A 15,899-nucleotide genomic window follows, 5' to 3' on the forward strand; every position below is an offset into this window, starting at 1 on the left:
GACATGTAGAAGGAGATACGTCAGTTTCAAAAGATATAACGTCCTTTTCGATGGCGTGGTTGTTAAGCGATACATTCAGTCAATGGCAGAGAGTTTCTGACAACAACAAACATGGCGACGGTCAAAGAGGTTGTGATAATGTTCTCGCAAAAGTTGTCGCAAAAAGTTCAGAGAATGTTGATAATTCAGACTGAAGTTTCCCCAACATTGAATCATACTAGGTGTAGAATAAAAGGAAGAAGTTATTGGCAGAAATCCAAAATAGTAAACAAGATCGAGCTTCTCTTACCAGATCTTTCTTGTGTTTAGAACTGACACCTCCTACAGCGTAGATAAGACTTGTGTCTCCCGTGCTGAGGGGACAGTAGAAAAGGAGGACAAGCTTGTGACTCCAGTATGAGGTTTTGCTGTTTTTCTTTTATTACATTTTTCAGTACAAAACATTGTTTTGCAATCACCAGCTGATGACTCCATCCCAAGTTTGTTTTTATTCTGAAGTCACGTTTGATTCAGTTTCTGTGAGTTCCCAAGTCTCTGGTATCACCACTCAAATCGTTTGTTTAAACGCCAAGTGTGTGGTCCCGTGTCTCGACCGGGTCGTCTATTGTGTGCGTTCTCACAATTTAAATATTTAAAATCTGTTACATTTGTCATTATGTCTGTGGTCTCCTATAATTCTAAAATCAGTTAAGATTAGAAATTGTGTGTAGCATAAAATTCCCAGGGATCTTCATTGGCAACAGTAGAACGACCAAAAGTTCCAAGTCGTACACACTCTCTCCATAACAGTTCAAATTCCTATCTCTTGGAGATATGAAAGTTTAAAATACGGAATAATATCTTTCTTAGCGTCATCATTGCACTTTTTCACTCCAATGGCGGATATATATTTTATCAGCATTTAAAACCACAAAAACCTTTTTGCCAATGTGATTATTTTACTAATCTATAGAGACTCTATACACTCATGGTGTGCATCAGCAAAAGAGTGAAAGACTCGTTGATGTGACAAAAAGGATGAAGAAAGAATGAAGAAGAGATGTAAAAGAGGGGAAGAAGGATGACTATAAAGACAGTGGGAGGACTCTTGGTATCCATGGAGGTAAATAACGAGAATCTCATGACATGGGGCCTCCCGGAAAGCGTCCCACTTTTCTTTATCCTACTCCCCCCTTTCTCTTCCTCCTTTTCTCTCACTGAATCCCTCCTCCTCTTCTCTCCCTGTTGTTTTCATCCGTGCCTCTGATGATTTGCCTTTCCCCCTCCAAAATCCTTCCTGTCTTTCTCTGAACCAGCGTTACACATATATATGAATTAATCTTGGCATCATATACATAAGTAAAGAAAATTCTTTTAATTTCACATGGAGCAGATCCGAGACAGTCATTAATGATTAAAAGGTGATTACTGACATGTCTGCTGTTTGGCTCTATGTGGAATGTCATGAATAAAAAAGACAATGTGGGGCACTGATTAGCTTTGTTTATATCTGGGTCTGTCTGGGGGAATGTAAATGCTGCTTTTCCCTGTGTGACCGTCTGATGATCAGCTGTGGTTTGTGTGACTTTGTTTACTTTCAATAATGCAAAGAAATTGTCAGATAGAATCTCCTTCAGATATCGAACAGCTTATTTGCTGCAAGGACATTTTAAATCAGATCCACTGTGCCCTGTTTTGAATTAATTGTTTAAGTGAACTAGATGAATAGAAAGATGAAGAATAGGACAAAGAAAAAGCAGAAGGGACAATGAGAGGATGAGGGTAGTGAAGTGAAATAGAAGAGTGCGAGGAGGAGGAACAACAGGGAGAGGAGGAAGGAGGGGGAAGTGGAGGAGAAGAAAAGGATGCAAGAGCCACAAGAGAAGGAAGAGGAAGAAGAGGGTACAAAAGGAGGAAGGGAACGGAGGATAGATGCAAAGAAGCAGAGGAAGAAGAGGATAAAGACGATGAGACAAAGGAGAGGAAGAAGAGAAGTGAGAACTGTAAAGTGATTTGAAGCAGTACTTATTAATTTGACCACTGAGGGGCAGAACAACAACTCATAACAACGAACGGATACAGTAGCTTATCAAGCACCAAGATCCAAATAAAACACAGTAATAAGAGCGTCTCTTCTAAAGTGAAAGTCCAAGATCCACTGACCTCATCACTTTGTAGTGTTATTTCTCTGTTTGCTCCAACAAGTGTTAGAGAAAAGCACGAGGTTGGCTTTCCTGCTGGACTTTAGTCGCCAGTTTCTTGTTTATTTAGGCTCTAAGCCACTTGGCATGGGACTGTTAGTACCCGTTCACAAGGGAGTGGCTGAACTGTGTGCACCTTTGTTTATGATGGATCAGATATTCAACCGAGGATTTAAGTACATGTAGCTGTTTTCTTTGTACCAGCACAACGCCTGTTTTAAACCTGCAGCCTGTTTAGAGTGTTCTACTCTCTGGTCCTGTGTTAATGCTCCAGAGCTACATCAGAAGTATTCCTCAGAGTCCTCCACGAGCAGTTCTACCGTACTCTGTCACTTTTTTATTCTTTGGGTGATGGACTTTGTGTGCAGAGATTTATGATGCAGTGTGAACTTTGTGTTCATCCTACCCGGATCATCTGCTGTTAAGATTTTATAGTCAAATGAAACTGTTCTGTGTGGTTTGTTGAATGATATACTGAGCTGCTGATGCTTTTTCACACATTGTCCTGTGAAGTTACCGACACACACACACTGCCTGTTATAGAGCAACGTGTGGCTGTTTTTTCAATTTTCACTTGAACTGAACGCATCACATGTCCAAATCCTCTCCAACTTGGCACTGCACTTTCTCAGGTCATTCATTATAGACATGCCAAGTGTGTAGCAGATTAGATAAATGGTTAGCCAGCCAGATAAGCGTTTCCACGTACAGACTGAGATGCAGACAGAAAGGTGTTTGTGGAATAAGTAGATGTTGGTTGATTCGTGAAGGGAAAATCTGTTGTTCTGTCACATTTAATCTGTTCAACATGTTCCACAGTAAAAGTTGCTTTATGTTCATCTCTCCCTGAGCTTCACGCTCACTCTTCTACACGACTCACTGTGATACACTACGGACATCACTCTAAAGGCTCATCTGAGTTCTATCCCTCATCTTCAGTTTGGATATTTTCAGATTACCAGCCCCCCTCAGTCTACCATCCACCGACATTAAAATGTACTTAATTTCCGTCTCCTCTCCACGCATATGAAACCTCAACCCTGCCTCCTCTCCCCAAACCCCACCTCAGCCCCCTAACCCCTCGCTCCCCCAGATCCCTGTGCTGTAAAATTCCTTAGGGCTGCTTAAGTGATGATAAGACGTCAGGCTCTCTCTCCCTCTCTCCTGATTGTATTCACTGCTGTTGGTGTGTGCATTTCTTCATGTGAGTGTGTGTGTGTGTGGGGGGGGGGGGGTGTGGGTGTGTGTGTGTGCTGATGAGATCATGTGATGATATAAAAGTGTTTAGACCTCTGGACTGACTTCAGAGTGGAACCCCAGGTTGAGTCTCCATAAACCTTCTGGAAACATCCCCAGACCTGCAGATGTGTGCGTCTTGTCCATAATGGATGTTTTTTTGACATTGGGGTCAGAGGGGGAAAGCCCCTCCTTCAGAGGAATGATAATCAGATGCATCACTGCAGGAGCAATCCTACACAAGCACACAGAGAGACCTGTACACACAGTTATTAAAGAATTGCTGTGTTTGGTGAATTTTACCATTATTTTCAACATTAGCCTCTTTTCATTTGAAATGATTGTGGATGATCATCTTACGTTATTTCTATTTACATGTTATTATTCCTTTATTAGAATTTTCTCAATATTTTTGTGACATCCTAACTTCAGAGACTCAAAGATATGTAAAGAATCTTTTGCTGGATTCAGTTTTCCTTATTATTTTTACAGAATAATGGTCACCAGCTTTTTGTGACCAAAAATCTCTTTTCCTGTTCAAATATGAGCAATGACCTACCTTTCAGAAATATTCATATTTAGATAAAGGCGCTCCTGGCTTCTCTCTCATCACAGGTACAGCAGTCAGCAGTGTAAAAATAAACACAATGTTCTATACACAATACTAACAGCAAACAATTTCAGTGATGTGTGCTGACACGGATAAACTACAGTGACAAGTACAATGTGACAAATGTCCTGCAGATGTTTCACTGTATATTCTCCACCGTGCACCATGGGAAACATGTCCTGTTGCGTTAAGAGATGTGACAAAGGTGAAAATAAAGAAATACATTCATCATTTGCATCACCTTCTAACTTCACAAATATCCAAGATAAAATAATTTGAGTCAAAATAGTAGTAGTTATGCCAGTGACCAAAATGGACATAAGGCACATTTCCTAACAACAAATTGTACACTTTCCTAACTTTTTCATAAACTTCTACAACTTCTACCTAAAACCTTATTATACTAACTAACCATAAAACTAAGTCATAATCCCTAAACAGACCTTTGAAATTGTGAGGAGCAGCAAACAATGTCTCCACATAAATATAAAAAGGCATTTATACAAACACACACACATACACACAAACACACACACAAGCTGCATGTACAATATTCGCATATGTGAAACAAGGAGTCCGATTTACAATAAATACTTTTACAGACATTTACCATTCAGAATGATACTAATGCACATATATACTGTATACACGCACACACACACACACACACACACTCTTCATTCCCCTCTCTCATCACCTCCGGAACTGAACCCAGCTTTGTTCAGTGTGCGCGCTCTCCCCTGATGAGTGACAAATCTCTCTGCCAAAGAGGCAATCCATCAAAGCTACACACAGAGGAAGAGAGAGAGAGAGGGAGAGAGCGAGTGAGGTCCACTGTGTGTTATGAAGATTGAATATCACAGTAGCATCACATGATCCAAACTGATTCTCATCCTGTATTCTTGTACCAACCTGCAGCCGATACACAGATCACAGCAGGAATGCGTGTTAAAAATGATCCAGACCAGAGTTTGTGAAGTGCACACACGCACACACATGTGCAGTAGGGAGAGGTACAGCGCAAAGCCACTTGCACATGCTAACACATACATACCAGTTGGAGCAGAGCCCTGTGATTTGGTTCGCTCCGCAGGGTGTCTGTTGTCACAGTGAGGTTTCCCATGGCTCGACTCTAACGGGAAATTCAGACTGAAAACTTTCTTTCACAGCCTGAGGCTCAGTCGAACACTGAGCTTTACACACTGACTAGACACAGAAATTGTGCCAAAACCCAAACAGCTTAATGACACGTTAGGAGAATTTTATATATGAATTGTTTTTTGTGTGTGGTTTTTCTTTATTTAAGTTAATTCAATCCAACAGTGCATATTTCTTATAGTATATATTATAGATTGATTATATATATAAATCACTTTCAGAGAGTTAAATACAATCACGACACGACAACCAGAATGTTTTTCTGTCAAGTATACAAGTGATTATGGTCTAGATGAAATAGAACAGAGAAAAAAAAATTGTTTCTGTGTCAAATGAAATGGATCTCATGTAAATGACAGATCCATTGTGCATAGGACATGGTTTCTAAACATAGAGCACGGAAGAGCTTTTTTAAAGACTTTCTGGAGCTTCTGATTCATGTACACTATACATGTGGGATATTTCCCATTACATTGAGAATAACATGTAAGGTAGCACAAGTATATTTCCTGACACTAGTTCACTAATGTACACATGTGTACAAATCACATATCTATGGATTTTTTTACTCTGAGATGTGTCGACAGGATGATTCTCAGAGGATCCGTCTCCAGACTAAAAAAGCTTTAGTCAGAAGCCCCACTGAAAATAAAGGTCACACAGAGTCAGTCTCCTTTTCAGTATCAACAGAGCAGCTCCAGGTTATACTTCTTACTGGCATTCAATTCTCCTCTCCTCTGGCTTGTGGCTTTGGATGAGTGTAGCTCATGTGGCTCAATGGTCTGTCCTAAAGACCCAGGTATAACACATTTTAAAGCTGGTCTGTGCCTTTCATGAGTTCAGATGGTATTTGCCTTAAAGCTCTTACCAGCATTTATATAAACATGACATTACAGAGGGGCAAAAACCTCCCCGAGTGTTTAATTGTGTTCATGGGGAGCAGGGTAGTCTCACAGCACTTTTCATAAACCCAACAGATTACTGAGGCTCAGAATTTACACAGAAACGCAGAAGTTACTCTCTGTTATCTTTCCATTACTGGAATCAAACTGTTTTCCCTTTCTATAGACATAATTGTCTGCTGTTCCAGGTAGACACTACTCTACTGTGTACTGTACACTCTGGACACATACACTTTCACCCATAACCAAACCATCTGCAGCACTCGTTGCTGCATTAAGCCTGCAGGTGTGTCAAGCAGTGAATGGGGGTGATTTGCAGTGTATGTTTGAACATTTTGAACATTAATCACACTTTCTGAAACATGATTATCCTTTCCTGGGTATGTTGGTCTGTCCTGAGGGGGATATTTAAAGGACGCATGGAAGCTGTTTTTGGTGGATTTGGGTCCTGCATACTGCATCAATGATTAGTTTAGCTGATTTACACCCCAAGAGACGGAGTACTTATGTTGGACATACAAACCTGCTGCGGCTGGGCTCCATATTTCTTTTGTTTCCAGGGGTTTTCTGCTGGTCAACCTCCATTCAAGTCCCAACTTTTTCTCTTTCTATTATTTAAGTGCAATGAAACGAATGGGAGGGGCGATGCATGCACTGTGTGTTGGATATACCCAAATCAGACAATGCAATTTCATAAGGCCATATTTTTTATGATATGATAAACAATGATTGGTTGATCTAAAAAGGATGTCTTTAATGTTATTGGTTGGAAAATTGAATGCAATTTTCTGACTTCATAGTGACATCATAATGATGTATTTCCTGTATGACCATGAACTAATTTTCTATCTATGTAATCTCTATAATCTAATATTTGTTTGTATTACATGTATTGTAAAATGGGAATGCTGCTCTGTAAGCTGTCTAATTTAGAAAAATCATATTTAAAGGTGTCTATGGAACTTACCCTAATCATTTTGTTGCCGCTTTTATTAATGTCATCAAAGATGCATCTTGGCATTATTACCAATAGGAGTAGTTGATTTGCTCTGATCAGGCCCAAAATTAACACCAGATTAACACAACAGTTACACCAGTCACTGATTTCAGATGACAATACAATGGGACTCTATTTTTGTTAAACGAGGGGATTTTGGTGCACTGGGGACTTTGCAGTGGGAAAGCGTTATTCAAGACTATTCAACAGAAATATTTTTTCGCCGTGTCAAATAATTTGTACCAGACATTGGGACCCTCGCGTTTGGCATTTTAGTGTCATTTAATAGCACTTTAATGTTTGAACCCATCCTCATGTTTCCTCTAACACTTACCAAGTGGTTTCATCCCTGTATAATTGAGCCTAAAACACATGGAAAGGGTTTCACTGCACACTGATAGAAACTGTAAAGTTGTGTTGTTTGAATGCAGGCTGATGAGCAGAGTTAGACATGCTGACACCTGCACAATGACCCTCTGGGTTTTAATATAAATAAAAGGGATAAGTGATAAATAACAGCTGAGGTAGATAAGGTGATTTAAGTGTGCTAAAATCAGTAAAGGACAGTATACAAGTCAGTGCAGAAATATTACAGTTAAGCCAAGTAAGACATGTTTTATTCTTGTTGTCTTTGGTTCGTAGGATTTAAGAAATTAGAACAAGTCCATGTTCTCAAAGTTAATACTGTGGTTCTGACTTCACCGTGTTCTAACTCAGGGGCATTGCAATATGGTCGGCAAAGCAGGCACTTCCTTGAGGCCCCCAAGTGGAGAGGGGGTCCCGTAGAATGGCTGATTATTTTTGTCCCCAAAAGTGAAAATTATGTGAGAACCCCCTTAAATGTTATGTACAGGCAATGACACAATAGCCATAAACCCCCTAACAAGGCCCCATGGCACAAGTTCTCTGCCAAAAGCTTAAGAGGTTTGGTTGAAGACCAGAAAGTCTAAATGCATGCCTTTAATGGGCATGGTGTGAATGGTGCTGGTTGCACTTAAACTTCGATGTAGGGCCCCCAAAGTCTCTTGAAATACTCCTGCCTTAACTCCAGGGGGTCTTGTTATATACTCCATTTCCTTGCACAATTTACAAATAAGAAGGAGTTAAGACAGGTGCCAATCATTTGTAATATATTGCTACACTCAACACCGCTCCTTCCCAGATGACAAGTTTGCTTTTCTAAACTGCACCTTATATTTTAACCATTTTATAGTTTACAGTGTCCAAATCTTTCTGAAAAATCCATAAAGACAAACAAAATGTCTTTATTTTCATCTGATCTACATAATCTGTAATATAAAAATCAAGAAATCCCCCTTTTGGTAAAAGACCAAAAACCAGCACATTTTGAACGAGTATAACACAAAGTAAAATAGGATTCGTAATCATACACAGCTGATAACCGTAACTTTTAAAATGTTTCTATGTCCGGATCGTAAATTGTGTGTGTTTGACATGAGTGAATGATGGTCTTGACCTCATCCTACGCTTCTCTGTCTGTCCACTTATTGCAGGAATGAGGTGAATCTGAGCAGACGTCTTTATCCTACAGGTATTTATAAATCACACTGTTCTTCAAGCTGGTCTCCAGCCAAGGAGAAAAACATACTGTTGATTGTATTTTGAAGTCCCAGAGGGAGTTATTCAAAGCAGGGTTCCCAAGGCGCTGACCCTCTCTCAGACCTTTTCACCTCTTCTGATTTATCACCACATGATCCAATTTTCCACAGCAGTGGAGGGGAAGGGAGGGACGGTGAAACAAAACAGAAAAGGAGGGAGAATATGACAGAAAGAGGGAAACACACAAGGTAAAGTGTAAAACAAGAAGATTGGTGACCACAGGTTGGATAAAGGAGGCCTTGAGAGATGAAATTATGGGAATGATGGGAGGGAAGAGGAAGAAGAGGAGGAAAAAGGAGAAGGAGAAAAGATAAGACTAAAGGGAATCTACTGTATATCCATAGTAATCATGTGTTTTCTCCTCATGAAGAAGTTTGAACTTGTTGCTGTGGCAGCATAGGTATAGAGATGAAGAGGAAGGCAGAAGGAGACAACACAAGGAAGAGGTGAGTGAAATGGTCTGAAAAGAGAAAAATGAGAGGCAGAGTAGATGAAAGCAGGAGGGAGGGATGAAAAGAAACAAGGACAGCGCTCGGGGAATAGACGCCGTTTCAGAGGTGATGAATGTTGTTTTGACACGTGTGTATCCACAGGCCCACAGGTCACAGTTTAACAGAAGGAACGCAGGTCAGTTGAAAGTCTGGGTCAAGTCAAATATGATTCCCCAAGTGACAGCTTTGGAATTTAAATATATGGATCAGTGACGCTGGTTTGACGGCATGATGGGTCCGATTTAGCAAAGTGAACATAATGGTTGGAATGTGGAAAGTCATCCACCGTATAAATGTATATAAAAGGAAAGCAAGAAGGGAGGAAGGTAATGCAAAAATATATATTGCAAAATGTTGGACTGTACAACATGTAGGAAATAAAGCCAAGCGAATAACTCTTTAGAGGCAAAGGGGTATAAATCGGACCAAAAATATGAATAGAAGTATGGCGGAAAGAAAGTGGGAGTGCTGCAAATGTGTTGATAATTTTTATTGTTGCACCTTTGACCAGTGCAAAAGCAGACACACACACACGCACAATCTGGAACCAATTACTTCTTACCTGCAGGCTGCAGGCGACCCTCATCGCACACACTGTGTTTGGACACGCGTAATCAACACTGCACTTTATGTGAAAAAAAATATGGAGTCTCCACGATGCAGAGCTCTGGCCAATCAAAGACTCAGGAGTTGTTAGATCTGATGGTAGTGACCTGCAGGAAACACGGACAAATACTCAAAGTACAAAGTGTTGATTAGCCACAAAAGACACACACACACACACACACACACACACACACACACACACACACACACACACACACACACACACACACACACACACACACACACACAATGAATAGGACTCTTCTGTACTAGCTAATGTAAATAAGAAGATATCCAGGAAGATAAGAGCGATAAGTGACATCATTCCAGGTCCACATCTAGATTTTGTGGGGTTTTCTTTGTCTCCAGCCCAAATTGTTTTGGTCTGCTCTCTGATATGTTCTGTGTCCTTGTCTCGTATTTCGACAAGTGCTTACAGAAATTACCTGATTCTGCATCAGAATCACAATAAGCGCTGTCTCCACTCTTTTGAAAAGTTACTCTTATGAACTGTGCGCACACTCGTTCGCTTTGGCTGTCGACGCGACTCAAGTTTGGACCGTCTGTGTTTTGACTTGGCCTTGAAACGTCCTTGTCCCTGGAGGACGACTCAGGCCGAATGAGAAAAGCTCGTTTTGAAATGAGCAACGGGTTGTTACAGTTCAAGATCACACACATCATGTTCGACTTGGGAGGAGGGGGGGTGCAGCTCCAGCTTGGGAAGGAGCCATCACATCGCCTGCAGCGTCAGGCAATTACACACTAGTTATTACTTGTTGAGAAGATAATCACATTATTTAACTAACTTCTCAACAGTAGAAGTAATTACTTATATTACTTTCTGTTACTCCTCCCAACTTTTTACAAGGCACTCAAAAGCTCACCACAGCCACATCAAATTTTCTGTATTTGACACATGTGGAAATAGAAACCATTGGTGAAACACTGGTGGTGCCTCTCCTTATGCCATGAAGCCGACATGTTGATGTCCCACTGATAGAGACTCTGCCAGGCATTTACCCAACTCTCTCTTTCAGCTGCACTATGAGACAGCCAGTGTTTTCAATCTTCTCATAATACCTTTCTAACTACACTACACTCCGATTTGAAATTTCATTTTTAAGATAGAAGTGCAGTAATTTTTGTATGTGTTTGCATGTACATATATATCTATAAATATACTTCAAAATGAAATATACTCGTAATGCATTTGCATGTTTGCGATATAAAAGTGGTTAAATAAATATTTACAAATAAATATATATTCATATTTGCCAGCCGGCCGATACATGCAATTAAGACATCTTTAACCTTGAATATAATATCCCTCCTCTTTTGGTGAACACCTGGCTTCTTATTAATGTATTATAGTCCCTCTTGTCATTTTAAGATACAGTATGTATGTCACATAAACCTTTAGTGCTGCAATTAAAGAATTACTAGTCAAAAGACAAATACTGCTGTGATATAAATTAACCTAAGAGTCACAATTCACTGCAAAAGGTTCTCGACCGTATATTAAACACACAACATTATAGGACAAGAGACTCCAGCCCTGGTGGCGAGCTAATCCGTCCTGGATCAGTTTTCCACTGAGCACATCAGGATTTAAACTCGGAACAAACTGCTCACAAATCAACAAACAAGCTGGTTTATAAAAATGTCCAAGTAATTAAATATTCATATGAGCATAACAATAAGAGGTCTATAATGTCTACTACTCTCCTGACACTTGTTATAGAACAAAACACATTCATACATAATAGAAACTGTGGTCAGAAGTCCTGCGTGTAGCCAGGATTATTAATAATCCGGCACAGATCTGTTGTGTTGCTGACGTCTTCTGATTTTACAGGACGAAACGAGAGCAACACTTTTTTGAAGATCAAAAGTATCCCATTATTCATAATCTAGACAACATTTCAAGGCTAGTGTGGTTTAAAATGTCCACATTAAAACATCTATGACTCAGCCGCATCTGGTTTTATCTATAGTTTGCTCACAGCCATAGCTCACAACAGCACAATGAAGGCTCAACCTGGTTCAAAGCTGATTGGAGCTCGTACTGTGCAGTTGTCTTGTTTAGGAAATTCATGCTGCATGTGTCATTTCTCCACTTTTCTCCTGAGTGACAGAGACATAACTTTACAATGAGCTCTATCCAGGGCTTCCTGTCCTCGGCGAGACTGTGCGCTACGTCTCTCCCCACGAGACCATCATGATGGTGTTTCTCAGTGATGAATCCTGTTTGAGATATCTGGAAGAAATAAAGCCAGTCCCAACAAACGCAGTACATACTCAGTTTATAAATATGACACTGCTGTGTTCATGTGGGATATCATCAGGGTCCTTTTTCCTGAAATCCAATCTTCCTGAGGGTCATCATTGTTTTCTGTTCCTCTCTGTACACATTGAGGATCTCATTAAGATACATTATACTTGAACTGTGGGTTCCTTCACATGTTTTTGTTTAAACCTGGTATATAAAAAATGTAAAAATGTTTTTATAATAAGAGATGTACTTTGGATTTGGTGGCTTTACATAACAACACCACATTTCATGTGTTGGTCATTTCCCATTCAGGATGTGTGTGTGTGTGTGTGTGTGTGTGTGTGTGTGACGGTGTGTTTATGTCTGGATTAGTTGTGACAGACCAGGTCGTATATCCCTCAACACTCCTCAGCTCTCCTCTCCATCGTGACTGTCTGCACTATGTTTTTCAGCAAGTGAATATGTCTGTGTGTTTGTGTGTGTGTGTGTGCGCGCGAGAGAGAGAACAGACAGATCATAAATTAAGGGTCACTGCTGTATGTTCTTAGCATGTGCTTCACATGAAACAGGGAGCTGTTACATGAAACACATGTTGACTCTGTGATAATCTCTGTTACAAAGCCACAAACAAAATTACGGTGTCAACGCACTGCAGTTTAAGGTGACACATGCAAATGGACAAAACACCCTCACCAACTTGACAACAAATAGTTTGCAGCACAAGTGCTAACAACCTAATGAATCTGTGTTGTGCTGAGAAATGAGGAGGTGATATTGATGTTGTGTTGTAGAGATTGATTGGTCGGGTTGATATTTTCGTGTCCTGTGTTTGAGACTTTGCTTCTTTCAGACAGAAGCAGGTGTCATCTTCCCATCTTCCCATTGTTTGAGTACCAAATGTACTTGTAAACATGTGAGTGTCCATGTCCAAGTTTGTCTTCACATGAGGGCTGGTCAGTTATATTGTTACTACATTGTTAACTCGAGGCAGTGGAACGTGATATGTCCTGTTTGACCAACAAATCCTGATGGCACTTGTATTCAGGTTGCATGATCAAGACAGTAAAATGCTACTACTATAGGTGGATAGAGAAGCTGGTTCTCAAAGGGAATGGGAGATGACACTGTGATTGTTTTCTTGCATTTACGCCCTAGAGACTATGTATGACATTGTTTAACCAGGCAGTGATTCATTTTCTGCCATTAAACAGGCAAAAGTAGACGTTTGGACGATGAGAGAGAGGAGGGAAGTAGATGAATTGTGAATCCTTCACAGTTTAACTTTGTGGGATTGGCTCATTTAAACCCACCAGTGAAAGAAATCAAGTGGTACCAGGTCATGCAACAGACAGACACAGGCCGGCTGTTGCCACCCATGAGATAAATGAGGGAATACAGACCTCCAAGTCGAGAAGCTTTTAAGTTTGACTGGAACGAGAGTCTGTCAACTCTTTTCCAATCCTTTAAGTTCTTCCAGGGCTTCGACCCGAATTCAAAATCTCAAGTGCACATGCACACCCACACAACTATCAGCCATATGCAGACCAATCTGTTTATATGTTACTGATGATTTATGAGTTTTGAGCAGCTTCATGTGTGGTCCAGATACTCCAAGCTAAATGAGTTAAGCTACTATATGGTCAGCATGGTATTTCAATATGAACATCTTATTTAGTTCATTCAAGTAGGTTGATGAAGTTGGAGTGTTCGAATATAGTTGGCTATTTGTAGATGGTCTGTGAGGAGCTCATATATCTGGAGGGTGCCTGGAGTGTAGCTGCTGCTCCTTTGGGTTAGAAAGCAGCCAGTTGAGGTGGTTCAGAATTTGATCAGGATGACCCCTGTACGGCTCCCTGTGGGGCTCAAAATGAGATTCAGTGGCAAACCCAGAAGACGCTGGAGGCCTGGGAGCCTCTGGACTCTTCAGACAGAGCTGCAACTAAATTGATGTAGAGGAGTCGCTGCAAACTGGACCTGGAAATATTTAATATAATAATTTTATTGTGACAATGAATTGAGGGTAAAGGTGTGAATTTGAGAGTGAATGGTTGTTTGTCTCTACATGTCAGCCCTGTGACACGCTGGCGACCTGTCCAGGATGTACCCGCCTCCAACCCGATGTCAGCTGGGGTTGGTTCCAGTACCCCTTTGCAACCCTTAAAGGAGGATAAGCAGCAAAGATAATGGATGGGTGGACGGAGGTTAATACCTTGTTAAATAATGGGAAAAGGATAAATACAAATGTACACGTGTTGAGGTCCAACCACAGCAGCTTAACATTAAATCCAATTTACATAATGTGGGTGACCTGACAGATAAAAGTAAAAAAAGATTGTTGAGGCTGCAAGACATTTAAATAGAAGTCTGCCAATATGTCCCCTCTGCATCTCACAGTTAGTTTAAGTCTTACATCTTTTTTTTCAGAGTTCAACAGAGCATTGAAAACATGGTGGCAGTGACATCATTCTTCTTTGGTGAGCCTTATTTATCCTCTTACCCTCAGTGTGGAAAAGGAAAAGACCCAAAGACAGTGACGAAGTATAAATATGTGTGTGTGTGGACTTCTACAATAATGTATTAATGCTTCAGTACAGAAGAACATGTACATTTCTATACTGAGGCATTCATATATTATATAATAAGATATAAATGTTTCAGTTAAGAGTGGCTTAGTGCTCTTCCTCCCTCCCTCTCTCTTGTCCATTCCCATTTTACCCCATCAGGTCTCATCTAATCATTTAAGTACCAAAGGGGGTGACCTCATCACCCCAGTGCCATGGTAACGCCCTGCAGCCGTGCACCCTGGGTCCCGAGGATCCTGGGAAGGTGGAGGAATGTGGAATGTGATTGGTCTGTGAGAGTAAATGTGGACGCACAGGGTGGGAGCTGAGCAACCTGAGGATGGATGGATTAAATGACAGCTTGGGCATGCACAGACATGGACGCGCACACACACTCACGCAACACACACACGCACACACACGCACACGCGCTCGCACACAACAGTGTTAATGCAAGACAAAGACACACAGGAAAATGCACAATATGCAACTTCTGATCGCCAAAGTATTATATGACATAACACATGACCCTGCAGCTACACACACTCATATTAACACACAACCATGTGATACCTGCAAAACAGCAGCTATCAGAGCCTAATTCACTTTGTCTGTCCAGGCTGCAGGGCAGAGGTACGAGGTGATAGAAGTGAAAGGTGCTGAAAGCCTTTGTTTTCAGACATTCACACAATGTCAGGGTTTAAATATTTGAAATAGCTGAGTTGTACCTGCTTAGCTGTAGTTAACTAAATCACGTGGCCATTACGGCTTCCTATTAAACGGTTGAAGTGCACTTCACATTGATGACCCTGTTGCTGAATGGGGTTTACGTTGGACGTGAATCACTGTTCTGAATGAGCGTTCAGGTTCATATTGAGAGAAACGTGAGAGTTTTAATATTTGGTTTTGGCTGAAATAAGAGAGTGAAGTCACAAAGAGAAAGTCAGCTGAGGAGGAGAGTAAATCACAGTTCTCCAGAAAGGTTTGTGTCTGTGCGCTGTGTGGATTCTTCATAATGCTGGGCTTCTCCAACCAGAAGAGCTGTCTCACTTGCAAATATATAACAAACTTTAAAATTGATCTCAAATTCAGCATCTTATCTACCTACTAATTACATAAAACACATCTTGTGAATCTTTCATCTTATCGGCTCAGCTCTCTGCATGGTGGCCAAGGAAAGTGCATTGTCAAATTTGTTCCTGTTTGGACATACGCTATGTTCAAAATCAATAAACTTTGAATGAACAGGCGACCAGCACTTTGATG

The sequence above is a fragment of the Platichthys flesus genome, chromosome 7 (genome assembly GCF_949316205.1).
Source record: "Platichthys flesus chromosome 7, fPlaFle2.1, whole genome shotgun sequence".
Taxonomy (NCBI): domain Eukaryota; kingdom Metazoa; phylum Chordata; class Actinopteri; order Pleuronectiformes; family Pleuronectidae; genus Platichthys; species Platichthys flesus.